Here is a 15,129-nt window from a genome sequence, read left to right as displayed (position 1 = left end):
TAAGCTGCCTTCCCCAGAGAGGAGTCTCCTAATTATGCTTATGTGGAGAAAAAAAAAAAAGAGGGACTGTAGTGTAACATAGACACACTAGTTGTTTACCACTCATAAAGCAACTGCCGCCTTAAGTGTCTATAAGTATGTGCAAGTCAGGAGCCCATTCGGGAATCTGATGAAAACCATGGGCTTTCTCTTTAGAAAATTTGTACATAGGCATACACTTAAAGTGTGCTAAATTATTGCGGGGGGATTGTGGATTCTCTGCTGTCATTCCTGAAGCTTCAAAGAGTTTCCTGGGCTTTGAGTGGACACAGCTGTTATTCTCTTCTTTCTTCTTCTTCTTCTTCTTCTTCTTCTTCTTCTTCTTCTTCTTCTTCTTCTTCTTCTTCTTCTTCTTCTTCTTCTTCCTCCTCCTCCTCCTCCTCCTCTTCTTCTTTCTCCTCCTCCTCCTTCCTCCTCCTCCCTTCTACTCTTCCTTCTCTTCTTATTCTTATTGTGTGTTATTGCTTCAGCTTCCAAGTTATGAATTTTACCTTTCAATAATTTCTTTTTGATTTTTGAAACAGGGCCTCACTATGCGGTCCAGGCTGGCCTTGAACTCACTATCCTTCCGTCTCAGCCTATCCAGTGCTGAGATTACAGGTGGGTGCTGCCACACCTGGCTTACTGATTAGTGTGGAAGTCTTTATATTAGAATTTTACAGGAAAATACTTTCAATTATTCTATAAAGAATTACTTTGGTGTAATCGCCAGTTGGTCTGGGCCTTTGGTTTAGCCTCTATCTTTTTTAAGATGTTTAATTATGTGTACATTTGCTCCTCTCTTGCAGGTATGTGCATGTAAGTGTAACTGCTCACAGAGCCCAGGAGAGGGTGTTGGTTCCCGTGGAGCTGCAGTTATAGGTGGTTGGAATCTATCTAACTCAGGTCCTCTAGAAGAGTGGCTTGTGCTCTTACCTGCTGGGCCATCTCTCCAGCCCTGGTTTATTCTCTTAAAAGACAACTATGAAACTTCTGACCAGAGGAGATGCTCTCCTCTCCCTGGCCTGTGCGAGTTGATTCTTGTAGCTTTGTAGTTGATTCTTTGTAGTTTGATTCTGGGTTTTGGAGAGCTGCTTGTTTTAGCTGTTATACTGTTTCCAGTACTAAGGATAGAGGCTGGGGGTGTTCTGCCAGTGCAAGAACATACAGAACGCTCTCAGAGTTTGAAATCGAGGTTTTATTCTACCTAAGGATCCTGTCTGTAGAACGCATATAAACTTGGGCATTTCTTCCTCTGGTGCCCACATTCTATAACTGTTTGAGGATGGCAGGTATCTCTGGGAGGCTATGAAGGTATGGATGCCTGTGATAGTGTCACTCCCTGATGCTTCTGTTGGGTGATACTGCCAAACCCTGAATTCTTCTGGTTCAACTAGGTGTATAGGTATATTAGGGAGAGTCTTCTGAGTTACAGCAAAAATGTGGACTAGAAATATTTATTAATAATTTTCAACCAAACCCCAACTTGCCTCAATTATTTTATATTTAAAAATAAAATATAAGAGAAGATGATTCACATGCTTTCCCAGTTTTCCTGAAAATTGCTTACTTCTTGGGTCAGAAGAAATGTATTTATTTTATTTTATTTATTTATTTATTTTATTTATTTATTTATTTATTTATTTTTGGTTTTTCAAGACAGGGTTTCTCTGTGTAGCCCTGGCTGTCCTGGAACTCACTCTGTAGACCAGGCTGGCCTCGAACTCAGAAATCCACCTGCCTCTGCCTCCCAAGTGCTGGGATTAAAGGCGTGCCTCACCACCCACTGCCTGGCCGGGTCAGGAGAAATGTAAAGCGAGAGCAGGCCATGGATAAACCCTTCAGGCTAATTCTGTTTATCAAATGACTAACTTATTCAGTTATTGAAAAGAATTGGGGAGAAAAGGCCCAATTTCTTCTTAAAATGAATTTAATCAAATACAAATCATTTGGGGGTTGAGATTTCTTGCTTCTTTACTTCCACACGGAGGCTGTGTAGTTTTGGCAGATGGAGGTCATTGTATATATTTAAGGCAATTTTTCTCAGCCTATGGATCAGAATCTCATTGATGGTTGAACAAACCTTTCACAGGGGCTTCCTAAGACCACCAGAAAACACAGATATTTGCATTACAGTTCATAATAATAGCAAAATTCCAGTTATGAGGTAGCAAGAAAAATAATGTTATGGTTGGGGGGGGGGTCACCATGCATGAGGAACTCTGTTAAAGGTCACAGCATTAGGGAGGTTGAGAACTATTAGGGTGTTTATACCATCTCTGGCATTTACCTGCTAGGTTCCTGTGGCCATGCTGCCTGGGACAAGGGAGAAAGCCTTCAAACTGCAAGGGGCGGGGGGCTGTCTTTTCTGGTTGACAACTGCAGGACTTAATGATCCAGAAATATATTTCTCTATGAGTAAAGAAAAAGCAAGCCCTGAAGCTAGAGTCAGTAAGTGATCTCCTTGATCAGGTGACAGTTCAACCTCAGTCAGGGGATCTTCTTGATCAGGTAACAGCTCAACCTCAAAATCTTGCTGTCCCATTGCATGTGTCATCTGTTCAGATCACACTGTGCCACGCTTGTTCTTAGATTCAGTTGGTTTCCTTAAGCAATACTTCATTATGCCTCTGGCAAGCCTGAGACCAATCCTGACAACTGTATAGTTAGTGAGCCTTCTGATTTCTACATCCTTCGAAGTTTAGGTTACTTCTCTGTTCCCTGGAAGAGCTCTACTGCCTGCTAAAGCCCCCATTCATCCTTTCTGTGTTATCTCTTGTAACTGAAAGCCTGGCCTGAATGTACAAAAGCCACCTGAGAGCCTGGAGTCTCTCGAGTTGATTTGCTCAGTATACAGATACATAGTTGAGGAAGTGAAACAGTTGCTTTTAGGGTTATACTCACAATTCTGGACAGGACCCCAGTACTCAGAAAGTGTCCTTACAAATATGCACACCATCTGTTTGTGAAGTGATTTTTACTAGTTTTTCGAAGTGAGGAATGGCGCTGATACACACAATATTAAACAAAGTCTTCTGCAAACATCGACTCTGAAAAAAAGGGCATTCTTTCGGTAGGGTTATAGGTACTTCGGGGAGTTGTAAATCCGTGCCAGGCTCCAAAATCCATGCCTTTCAAGGGCCGGTAACAGCAAAGAATTAACAGCAACAAATCAGTAAGCATGGCAGAATCAGTGCACAGAGTCCCCGTTCACAAAGTTTATGATGTAGTAAAGAAGTTTAAGATGGAGACCTGAGATTGCAAACTGATGGCCTGCAGGCTATATTGGGACCATGGGTTTGTTTTGTTTGGCTTGTACCAGGGTGAGTCTTCTCAATGTCTAAAAAGAGAAGGGAAGGGAAGGGCAGGGAACCCACGAAAGAAACAAAGAGGCAGCTCATCAGATAAATGTGTGATTTCCTTTTTGTATAAAAAAGATTAATTTCCAACCTTCCTCAAAAAGCCAGAAGATCTGCCAATAATGGGCCGGCATTCCCACATTTCTTTCTACGGATGGTTGGCTGTGATCAACAGCCATTGCCTTCCCTTGGTAGGAGTCCATGCTGTCTAGTTCCCCAGCTCTGACCAAATTCTCCCCTATCACCATTCAACATGGCTGCTTCCATAAATGCTTCATCACGGCATTTATTTAATCTCTTCCAAACAGAAACAAGCCGTTGGAGTTTGGAACAACATGAAAACTGCCCCATTTGTGTATCAAGTGAGGTGACCCCAACTCAGGCCGAGGAGGTGGCAATAAAAGTGACGAGAAACTGTCAGAATCAGGGGTATACAGAATTGGTATTAGATGGGATTGACTGGGAAAGGTTAAAAATAGTTCCAGTTTATTTAAAGAAAAAACGGAGCAATCAGTTTTGAAGACTTAAAAAACAAACACAAGCTTTTCCTTGCTGTCCAAATCCAGTACCCTAGTACAAATACCGTATTTCTGGGAATGCTGACCTTTGGAGGGAGGGGGAAGCCAGACAGCCGGATTAGTATAGAGCTACCCTGTGGACAGTGTGCACCTTCACTGGGACTGTGTCCTGAGAAATGGACACTCGTCCTCAGCTCCGGGTTCAGCACTGTCTCCACCTGCGGAGGACTTTTTTTCCTTTGGGCGCAATGTTATGGCTGCGCCCAGTAGGTTGTATGATGTCTGCTGCACAGCAAGAGGTCTCTGTCTGTTAGGGTTTCTATTACGAGTCAATGAAAACAGCAAAGTTGTAGCTGGAGATACTTTTTAACGCTTTATATCGGCTAGAAAGGCCTCCAGCTGTCCAGAGCGAGGATGACTGTTTTGCTATAAGGCGGGTTGGCTTGGCTAGCCCAAGTGCCACTCGCAGGCCCGCCGAGGACCGCAGAAGCCAGGCCGCGGCCACTCCCGACGCGCATGCGCCGGCCGCCGCGGCCCTCCGCCGCCCCCCTCCCCCTCATCATCCGGGTCCCCGGCGAGCGGGCGCCGAGCGCTTGTCCCGCGGCCGAGCTGCTAATAAAGTTGCGGCGCGTGCACAGCGCGGCGACGGCGTGAGGAGAGCGCGCCCGGGCGGCGGGGAGGTGAGTGAGGGGCCCCGGGGCGGGCGCTCGAGGCCCAGCGGAGGGACACGCGCGGCTGAAGCGGCCTGCGTGCTGCCGGAGGCCTAGCGGGTCCCGGCTCGGGACCGGACGGGACGGGACGCCGCGCGGTGCGGGAGGCCCGGGTGCCGAGGAGGCCCCGCTCGGCCGACGAGGCCGGCGCGGACGAGGCCGCTGCCACCGCGGCGCGCCACCGACGCCCCGGCCCGCGGAGCCGCGCAGGCGGCCTAGGCCGAGCGCGCGCCCCGCCGCTTTGTGTCTGCGAGATAAGGATCCGCGCTTATCGGTGGGAATTACACTCCGGCCGGCGGCGACCCGCCCCTGCGCCCGCCCGCCCGCCCGTCACTCAGGGGACGTCGCAGAGCCTCTGGGCGCTGCGCTAAACTTTGTGTGAGGAACCGAAGCAGCTTTTGTCTCTCGCCCGGTCCCCGTGGTTCCCGTGGTTCCCGTGGGCATGCGTGCCCAAGTTCATACTCCACCCCCTCCCCCTGCCCTTTCTCCTCTGCGCTTCTGGCTGCGCCGAGCCGGGAGCCCCAGCTCGGAGGACTCCCCCGTGGCGGTCGTCTTGGGTCCGAGCATGCTTAAAGCCCGGGCTTTAAGCTTGGAGAAGGAGCTGGCGAGGATGGTCGAGGTATTTGGAGGTGTGCCAGCGATCCGAAGCGTGTGTCCGGACTCCCGGTTGCGATGGCACCGGGGCGAAAGGAGTCCCGGCCAACCTGGAATGGTCAGGAATGGCCGAACACTCTGGGCTAGATCTTTATCTTGATTGTAAAAGACAATGTTTCCTGAGCAGCTGGAGGTGGGGGGGGGGGCGTATTCCTGGCTGCTTTTGCCTTTAAATGGGTGTGGTGCTAAGTATATCTTGTTTATCTTTCTGTGGAAAAAGTTTTGAAGTCTGGTGGAGTTTATCACATCATGCCTGTTGCCTGGCACTATCAAGTGTATTCCTACCTAGCAACGGACACTGGGTGATCAATGGCGTTTGTTGGTTGCTTTTACAGAAGGGTACATGGTGTTTTCTTTCTGACGGGGGCTTGCTATGCAGACCTTGAACTCCGGCCAATCCTCCTGCTTCAGCTTTCAAGTGCTGGGATCACAGGAGTGAGCCATCACCAAGTCTGTCTGTGTTTTTCTTCTTTAAACAAAGAGTGCTTGGATTTTCTTAAAGTATGGGAGTTACCGTTAAAGTTGGAAACCCGGTTGGTTTAGAAACGCTGAGAGTAGTTCAGTGTTTCTGCTAGATGCCAGCCCATAGTGCCTGTTTCTGCGTGCAGCAGGGTAGGTTCACACTCAACTGCTCTAGTAGAGGTTATGTTCCAGATTTCGTAAGGTACGAGTTAGTAGTCAGTAGTAACAAAGCACGTTACTCCTTTTACCCTTCTTGGTAACGTTTTCCCCCTCTAAAATGAACCTCAAAATTATAAAATTCCAAAACAACTTAGAAGAAGCAGTCTATCAAAACCTATCTAACCTATATAAAGTTTGTACATACTATGTTTAAAGGAAAAATAATTTTGTAGCCAGGCATGGTGGCCCACACCTTTAATACCAGGCAGGTAGATGTGTGTGAGTTCCAGGCCACCTGGGGGGGGGTTACATAAGGAGGCCTTGAGCGAAAGACATTTCATTTTGAGTATGATTGTTAGGTGGTCACCTCCGAGGCACCTCTCCTTCCTCTGCGATTCCCCACTCAGTCCTTTTAGATAGCTGCTGTTACCACTTCGGCTTCCTCGGTGACTGTCGCAAACGCCATTCATCATTTTGTCACTTCTTGTAGGTCATAGATGAATCTTCTCAACTGACTTTTCCTTCCTTCCTTCCCAGACAGGCGCTTAGGTAGCCCAGGCTGGCCTCAGACTTGCTATGTAGTCCAGGATGCCCTTGGACGCCTACCTCTGCCTCCAAATGCTAGGATTACAAGTACATCACATCTGGTTATTTGCTTTGGTTGGGTCGCTCTTTTAGCAGCTGGGACTTGTACTCTCTGTTTCACCAAACACTCAGATTGAGTTTTCCATGCATCTATATTATATGATATAGTTAAAAGAAGGAAGAAAGCAATGAGCCTGGGGAAAGTAAAATGTTTGGTCTATTCTATACAGTCTAGTTGGAGCTGCTTAGCTGGTTCTTTGTGGTGGGCACCACAGAATTGGGTGGATGATGGTGCCTTTCTTTGCCCTCTGGCAAAGTTAGCCATTGATTGCAGTGTGAAACGGTGGCAGACTGTGGCTAATGAGCTCTGAATCAGATTGTTGTGTGCTGCTGGTTCTGTAACACGGGGAGGGGATTATTAAAGGTTGCAGTCTGTAGCAAGGTAGAGAGGCAAGTCAATTCTGCTGACCCTCCTCCTTGGGCTTTAATTTCTGGCTGAACCTGAAGGCACTTTAGGCTACAACTGTAATTATACCTGGGCAGCCTGTTTCCTGTTTGCATGATGGACTCAAACATCATGATTTCATGTGATGATGTCTTGCCCTCTGTGTTAGAGGCAGCATGTTTTCCCTACTGAAAACAGATTACTAGCTCAGTTGAACAAACTCCTTTTCAATGTTCTGAAGATTAGGCAGTAAAATTACAGCGTTTTACTTCTTAGTACCATGTATTGAAATTTAATATAAAATTCTTTCCACATGCACATTCTTTGATGGTAGGTTTTAATTTACCAGTGACGTGAGTGTGGATCACGACAGCTCTTGTTGATAATCGTGTTTTGTTATTACCACATGTGACAGTGAGAGCCACATCAGCGCTAATCTCAAGCCTTCATTCCTCTGCTTATCTGTCTCCGCATTACATTTCTTTCTTTTCTGTGTTCTTAACCTCTTAGTGCTTTGTATGAAGGACATTGTATTTCTGCAGGTGTTGAAGGCGCCTTAGGTCCTATGGTTTTCCAGCACACCTACCTCCAAGAGGTCAGGTACTGGATACGTTTTTCTTTCTGTGATGAATAGCCATAGCCTGAGGAACAATTCTTATCTTCACTAGGTGACATTCTGGAGAAAAGCTGAGAAAGTTGGATCTAAGGAAGCTGTGGTGCACAGATTTAAGAGTCTCTCTCACCAAAAAGATGATGAAGGGTTTTCTCTTCAAGGCCCTGGAAGTTGACCTGTGCCTTTTTACACCTGGTTTCCACTTCTGAACTTAGGAGAACAGTAGCAATTGGAATTTTCAGGCAGGGGACAGCTACTTACAGCCACTACCATACAACATTATTGCCAGCTAAAGCTTGAATGTGATGTGTATGTTTACTGAGTGGAACATTTAGAAGTCTTTCAGAAGACTTGTACCAACTAGATTGTTAGGACTCTCTAATTCCCCAATCTTTTATTTATTTATTTATTTATTTATTTATTTTAGATAAGGTCTCACTATATAGCTCTGGATGTTTGGGAACTCACTATGTAGAGCAGGCTGGCCTCAAACTCACAGAGATCCACCAGCCTTCCTAGTGCTGGGACTAACAGCATGTGTCACTGTCTGACTTCCAAATCTCATAGGTCACATATTTTAAGTCTTTATTGTTTCACAACTTGGGATGATGTAATTACAGAACATACTTAGTCTCTTAACTCCCCATACTTGCATCTTCCTAGTCTCCTAGGTGAGAGTCTAGTTAACTCATTGACTGTTTTCACTCTTTAGAGTTGAGTGCAAATTAAATGATGGCCAGAACAGAAAAGCAAGCCAGACTGGTTTTGTTTGCTTGTTTGTTTGTTTGTTTGTTTGTTTTTTCTTTCCTTCTAAGTAGGGCACTTGTACTCTCAGGTGCATACAAGGTGCTGGAGAATGCCCTTGCAGGACATTGGAATGGATGCTTTAGACACCAGCTAGCTGTCTGCTCCAGAGATTGTGTTGTGATTGAAAGGAGAGCTCTGTGAAGTAGACTGGCCTGCTCTGTGTCTGGCCGTGTGCCTGCAAGCCTGTACAAGCAGTTTACTAACAGTGGCAAGGCAGGGACTCTCGTAGGCTCTGTGGGGGTGAGTGATACATCTAGATCAGGCTCTGCTTAATCAGAGGATGTAAAGAAGCGGCTGAAACTTAAAGAGTGGTTAACAAATCTGGACGTGGGAGATAAAAAGTAGAGACAACTGGACACAAAGAGATGAACATGATTACCCTTTGGGAAATATCAGAACCCCGTGTTCATCATCCAGAGGGCTTTCAGAGCTTTGTAGAACTTTGGGTGTCTTTTTTAAATTTAATTTTTCTATGTATGGGTATTTTACCTGCATGTACATGCCTGGTGTCCAAGTTATTCAGAAGAGAATGTTAATGCCAGGAATTGAGCCTGGATCCTCTGCAAGAGCAGCAACTACTGAGCCATCTTTCCAGCTCATCTTGATGGTTTTGAAATTGGGAGTCAGAATTGGGAAAAATGGTGAATTATTTTTTGTTTGTTTGTTTGTTTGTTTTTGTTTTTTGTTTTTGCCTTTCTCTAGGAAAACAGCATGAGTGCTCATATGACTGTCACCTTTCTTCCTTTACAGATGTCTTGGTGAAGAGTTGGATTTATGAATCTAGAGGAGCTGTGGGTACTGGCTTTTCTGTTTGCACCTTTCTGTCAGCAATCATAGATGCAGCCTATACATTCTAAAATAATTGTATACCGGGATGTAGTATCTCTTAGGTAGTGGTGATGGGTGTCTATCCCTTGTGATTGTTGGTAACTAGCTACAGTTACCAACAGAACCAGAAGGGTAAGAGCTTTTTAAAGCTTCATCTTGACTAGCCTAGAAGGTTAACTTGGTTGTATATTCACAGGTAGCTTGCTTCTAGTAACTTGATTTTGAACTTCTTGATTCCCAAACTTGCTACCTAACCTGGGATTCCTGGTTAAAATGTGGGAAGGTTTTGTTTTGTTGTTGGGATGGGTGTCCCTGGACGTGGGACTCACTGTGTAGACCAGGCTGAGCTCAAGCTCAGAGGTCACCTGCTTCTGCCTTTTGAGTGTTGGGATTAAAGGCATGCGCCACTACACCTGGCTGCTGTGTTTTTTTTTTAAGTTTTATTTTTAATATTCTCCCCCCCCCATCTCTGCATGTTCGCGCGTGCGCTTGCACACACACACACACACACACACACACGGCTGTTGTATCTTCTGGAGCTGGAATAATCACAGGTGTTTGTGACCCTCCTGACTCAGGTGTTGGAATCCTCAGCAAGAAGAATGTTGAGCCGACTCTATAACCTCTGAGCCGGCTCTCCCACCCCAAGATGCCTATGAAGAATTTTGGAAAAAAAATAGTATCATAATGTTGCCTCTCATAAGAGAGTTCATGCATGTGCAAATGTCTGTATTTAAGAGCTATAGAAAAGCTTTGTTGAACCTCAGTTGACATCCCAATGTACATGTTGGTGAGTAACTCTGAATGTGAAGACTACAGGAAGGTTGTGGCCCACAATGAACCATCACTTCCCAGTTGTAAACTCATTTACATGAAGGAATGTGGGAAAGGGAAGTGCATAGAAACCCTTGAAATAGAAGTCAGGCCTTCCACCATGTAGGGAGAATTAGTAGGTTACAGTAACATGTGCTTCATTTCCAACCCATTTGTGCCCTGATGATACAGGTTCTTGACAGCACAGTTACCTGTCAGGAAAACCAAAAGCAATTCAACCTGACCTGTGCTTTATGTAACATCTGAACTCAAGTCTGTGAGACTGAGGTTGAAACTCAAATGACATCAGAAACCCAGGAGAGATGATTAAGCAGTAGAGTAGGAGGGGGATATGGTGACATTCTGTCACACAGTGAGTCAAGACGTTCTGTCAACACAGGGGCTCAGGAGGAGGCATCCCCCTCCCCCACACTCCCTCAGTGCAGGCATGGAATCACTTATGGGCTTGAGAACCCAGCTGAGAAAAGACTGGGCCTTGGGACGTGGCTTGTGGGCTATGTGCTTATGAAACTTGTCTTGTGTGCACATTTAACCCTTAGATGTTGTCTTTATCATAGCATAGTTTTGCTCATGGATCAGTTGTTTGTAAATAGACTTGATTGTGGAAAACTGAAGCAAACTTAGAATATTCTTAAAAATGTAGGAGATAGGGTCTAGCTGATCTGATTTCTTACACTTGTTTCTGAGAGATTTATTCCTGTAAAACTCCTACTTATAATTTTTCTCCAAAGGTTTGGCTTAGGTGCTGGTGAGTTGTGGGTCATTTGTGTAGCATTGATTTGCATGGGGTAATATTGTCAAGAGAGTTTGCTTTGACAGAAAGCTTTGGGGGAAATTTGGTGAATTATTGTGCTTGCCTTTTATTTTGGGTTGAAGTAGTAAGACAAGTTTGAGTAGAGAGTGGGGGAGATGCTATTTCTAGGAATATAAACTATGTGTCTCTTTCTGGGGAAGAGTGTTGGAGAGTGGGTTCTGTATTGGTCAAGGTAGGGAAGAGCTGAACTCTTGAGTTACTAATCTATGTTACTATATTATGATATTGAAGTCTTGTGAAGCTTAGCAGCATTTTATATGCATTTACTATGTATACCATTAAAGCCCTCATCTTTGTTTAGACTCCTTAAGTCAGCTGGTGACAAACCCCATTCTTCCAGTTGCTGAGGGTGACACCTTGGAATCATTATTGACTCCTGTCCTCACAGCCCATATCTCTCCATCAGGAGTCCTGTTGTCCCTTTGTCTGCCCTGTTGTCAGTCGCCTGCTCTTGTCACTTAGATGACTTCAGCTCTGAGCACACTAGCCAGAGTACATCTTTGTTGTTTTGTCTTGTTTCTGAGATGCCTCCTCAGCCTTCTGAGTCAGTCCACGTTTGACCTACAGCATCTGTTAGTCCTGAATCTCTTACTGCTCCCATGGCCGCTCTACTTCTCTTCCCTCTTTGATCCCAATCCTTGCCTTCTCTCCTGTTCACTTTATTCCCAGTCAGCTTTCATTTCTTGCTGACTGAGCTCAAATAAGGGAAGACTGGGTTAAAGCTGATAATATAATGAGATTGTGTTAAATGTTGTAAAAACTAGTTAGAAAGTAAGCATATGGAACTGTAATTCTTCGTCTCAAATGATGTAATCTTATTTTAAAGTAATAAACAATATTTTGGAGAACTCAAAGGAATATAAAATATAATAGAGATCTATGTTTTAATATAAAACATTATTTAAAGAAAATTCACTGGAGAAGAAGAACCTGGTATTTGAGTTGTACTATGACATGGACAACTTTAAAGGTGTAAATAACTTCTGAGATATCATTTATTATAAATGTTGGGCATTGGTTCTCATGCTTTGATTTAATTGGGAATCTGAGTGTCCAAACACTGAAGGACCTTGTCCCCAATTGGTTTTTGATCTGTCAATGAAGATGCCAGCAGCCAGTGGCTGGGCAAAGAGAGATGGGGCAGGACCAGAACTCTTAGATTTGTGTAGCAGATGAGAGAGGAGAATGGCCATGACTTTTGGGGGGGGGTGCGGTGAGAGGGTGGGGAGATGGATCGAATTTAGAACTGCAGTGGGAAGATCAGGTTAGACCAATGGGCCTCACAGAAGGTAACAGGACAGCAATGTTAAAGGTAGATTTAGACGGTGGTGAGCCAGGAGAACCAGAGAGAAAAGTATGCTAACCCTAGGAGGATGAGAACTGCTCAGCATTGAGTAGCCTAGGCATTTTAAAATAAACTGGTGTGTGTGTGTGTGTGTTTCATTCGAGGATCCAAATTGCTGTGAGGCAGGTGGCTGGAAGCCTACCAGGAGCATAAAGGGGAGTAGCCAAAACTCCCCACTACATCTGTGCTGTGCAGCTCACCTATTTATAGAGTACAACCAATGAAACATCTTGTGTTGTCTAGTAATTGCTGCAAGGAACTTAGAATATCCAGTGACAATTTTAGAATATTTTAGTCTCTCACAAAAGCTATATTAGCAGTCATTCCCAGCTGCCCCTTTCTTCAGACCCTAGTGACCTCTGATCTACATCTTCTTTGGATTTAGCCATTTGTTTCATAGAAGCAGCTTTATGTGACTAGCTTCTCATTTAGCATTATGCTCAGGGTTTATTCCTGGCATAGTTTTTTTTTTTTTTAATGATTCATTTAATGTTCATCATACTTATATACTCATACATGTACTCAAGAAGATAAATCAAGAAACCCATCCTCTTAGACTGATGTACATAACTAAGTATGAGTGAAATCAGCAGTGTACCTAATTAGTATGCTGCGGCTATGTTGCTAGAGCAAGCTCTCTCCTGCCCAGCCCTAGCTCTCAGCAAACATAGGGAAATGATTGTGCACTAGGTACACTGTGCATTGTGGTGATGCTGTTCGGTGAGAACTTTGCTTAATGTAGTCAGCTACTGTACAAGTTTTCACCCAAAGCAGCAGCTCCGAGTTCATCTGCAGTGGTGGCTCTTGATATCAGCTTTGCACCTTCCACAACAGCAGGTTGGTGGTTAGTGGTCAGACTTGCTGGTGACAAAGACCAAGTTATTGTGCCCAGCAAGTTCCAGGCAGTTATGAGCCTCTAGATGTATTGGGAACAAAATTGGGGTCTTCTGCAAGAACAGCAACTGCTTTTAACTGAGCCGTCTTTCCAGCCCCAGCAATTACATTCTTAGAAAAAAAGTTATCAAGATTCTTGAAATAGCTGTGTTCTTCTTAAAAAGTTTAAAAACTTAACCTTTTTGAGTAACCAATATCCCTGTGGTTGCCAATAGTGCCATCCTTACTCCATGTCTTCTAACAGATTGCAACAATGACAGCCATGGACAGAAGCTCTGCCACATTGTTTGATCACTCCGTGACAGTGATAACTGGTCAGGAAAGTGCTCATTTAAAGTAAAAGCACTTCTTGGAGTTTTGTTTGTTTGTCTTTTTTAAAGAATTAGAGTATACTACTTTCAATGGTTCATCTTTTTACATTTATTTATTTGTATTTTATGTGCACAGGTATTTTGTTTGTGTGAGGGTGTCAGGTCTCCTGGAACTAGAATTATAGTTGTAAGTTGCCATATGGGTGCTGGGAATTGACTCCAGGTCTTCTAGAAGAGCAGCCAGTACTCTTAACCACTGAGCCATCTCCCCCCCCCTCCAGTTCTTGAATTTTGTTGTGAAAACAAAATGCTCAATTTTAAATTATGAACATGCATTAATTGTTAAAATAAACAGTGAATGAATCAGTGCAAATGATTACATTTAATGTTCCTCATAGAATAGGTAACAACATCCTTCAACATGGCATTTAACAACATTGACATGAAGTTTTTATTTTTCAAAAATAATGTGTAAAATATGTATAAGAGTCAGGTGTACTGGTTCATGCTTTTAATCGCAGCACTCAGGGCTGAGGCAAGAGAATGGAGACTTCAGGGTTGGTCTGGGCTACAAAGTGAGACCTTAAACCAAAAACATCCTAAATGTCTGTATATTACATCTTTCTGTCATCTCTGTGTGTGTGTGCATGTGTATTTGTCCATTTTTGAATGTTATAAAATAGAATGATACGTAAATTTTTTCATTTTTATATCTGAAGTTCAGTTATATTTTGTGTCTGGATATATTCTATTATATAAATTCTATTTCTATGATTTGGATCTTTTACATATGCTGGACATGTACTTTTCTCTTGAGTTCAAAGTATTCATTTATGTCAAACATATACCTGGAACTAGAATTGGCTATAGGGATCATTGTTCAGCATCAGTGGATGCTGTCAAGCATTTTCTAAAGTGTCTGAGCTGCAGTATATGAAAGTTCTGTTTGGTCTGTGTTCTCAGGAATATTGAATTGCTCCCTCCCACCTCTTTGGCATATTAAGAGCCCTTTGGACACAGAGCCTGTAGTGGTGTGGCTGCATCAAGTTTAGTTTAATGTTTAGTTCTTTAGGAACCATTGTATTGATTCCCCTGTGGCTGTACCAGTCTGCAGCAAGCAAGAGTTCTTTCTTCCCCAGCATTTGTTGTTTTCTTGATGACAGCCATTCTGTCTGAGTAAGATAGAATCTGTAAGTAATTTTAGTTTGTATTTCCCTGATGGCTAAAGATGTTGAACATGTAAACATTTGTATGTCTTCTTTGAAAACTGCCATTTCATTAGCCTGCTTTTTGATTGGATGATCTTTTTGGTGTGAGTATTTATGGCTCATTATCCTAGGTATTAATCTAGGCTGCTTGTACTTGCTGAAGAGTTTCCCCCAGTTCTGTAATCTGTCTCTTCACTGTGCTATTTGTTCAGCCCTCTAGTTTCATATCATCTCATTTGTCCATTCTTAGAATAGTTCTTGTGTTGTTAGAGTCATTTTAAGACAGTCCTTGCGTGTATTTATCTTTTTTATGTATTTTTATTGGATGTTTTATTTATTTATAATACAGATGTCATCCCCTTTCCCCATTTTCCCTCCCTAGAACCCCCTATCCTATACCCCCTCTTCCTTTATGCTTTTATACCATTTTGATTACATGCATTTATTAAGGTCAGTTCTAGGTTGAGTGTCTAGTAATACAATAGATGCAAATAGTCAAGGAACAAGCAATCCAATAAATACAAATAGTCAAAGAAAAAGCAAGGCATTAAACCCAATTATGTGA

General features: G+C 43.6%; 1 protein-coding gene across 6 annotated transcripts in view; it reads left to right on the top strand.

The window, feature by feature from the left end:
* The first annotated feature begins 4,419 nt into the window (after positions 1 to 4,419).
* Smad5 (SMAD family member 5) overlaps positions 4,420 to 15,129 on the top strand; it is a 34,374-nt gene continuing 23,664 nt past the window's right edge. For 4 of the 6 annotated variants that reach the window (XR_004607458.2, XR_004607457.2, XR_004607459.2 and 1 more), the window contains exon 1: positions 4,420 to 4,575. The gene's annotated coding sequence lies outside the window, so the exon portion shown is untranslated. Of the gene's footprint in view, positions 4,576 to 4,994; positions 5,318 to 15,129 lie in introns of those variants that run through there. The other 2 variants (XM_076938929.1, XM_034509869.2) reach the window with 2 other exon arrangements.

Source organism: Arvicanthis niloticus, chromosome 8, assembly GCF_011762505.2.
Source record: "Arvicanthis niloticus isolate mArvNil1 chromosome 8, mArvNil1.pat.X, whole genome shotgun sequence".
Taxonomy (NCBI): domain Eukaryota; kingdom Metazoa; phylum Chordata; class Mammalia; order Rodentia; family Muridae; genus Arvicanthis; species Arvicanthis niloticus.
Note: the sequence above shows the minus strand (reverse complement) of the source record. Positions and strands in the feature narration are given on the sequence as shown.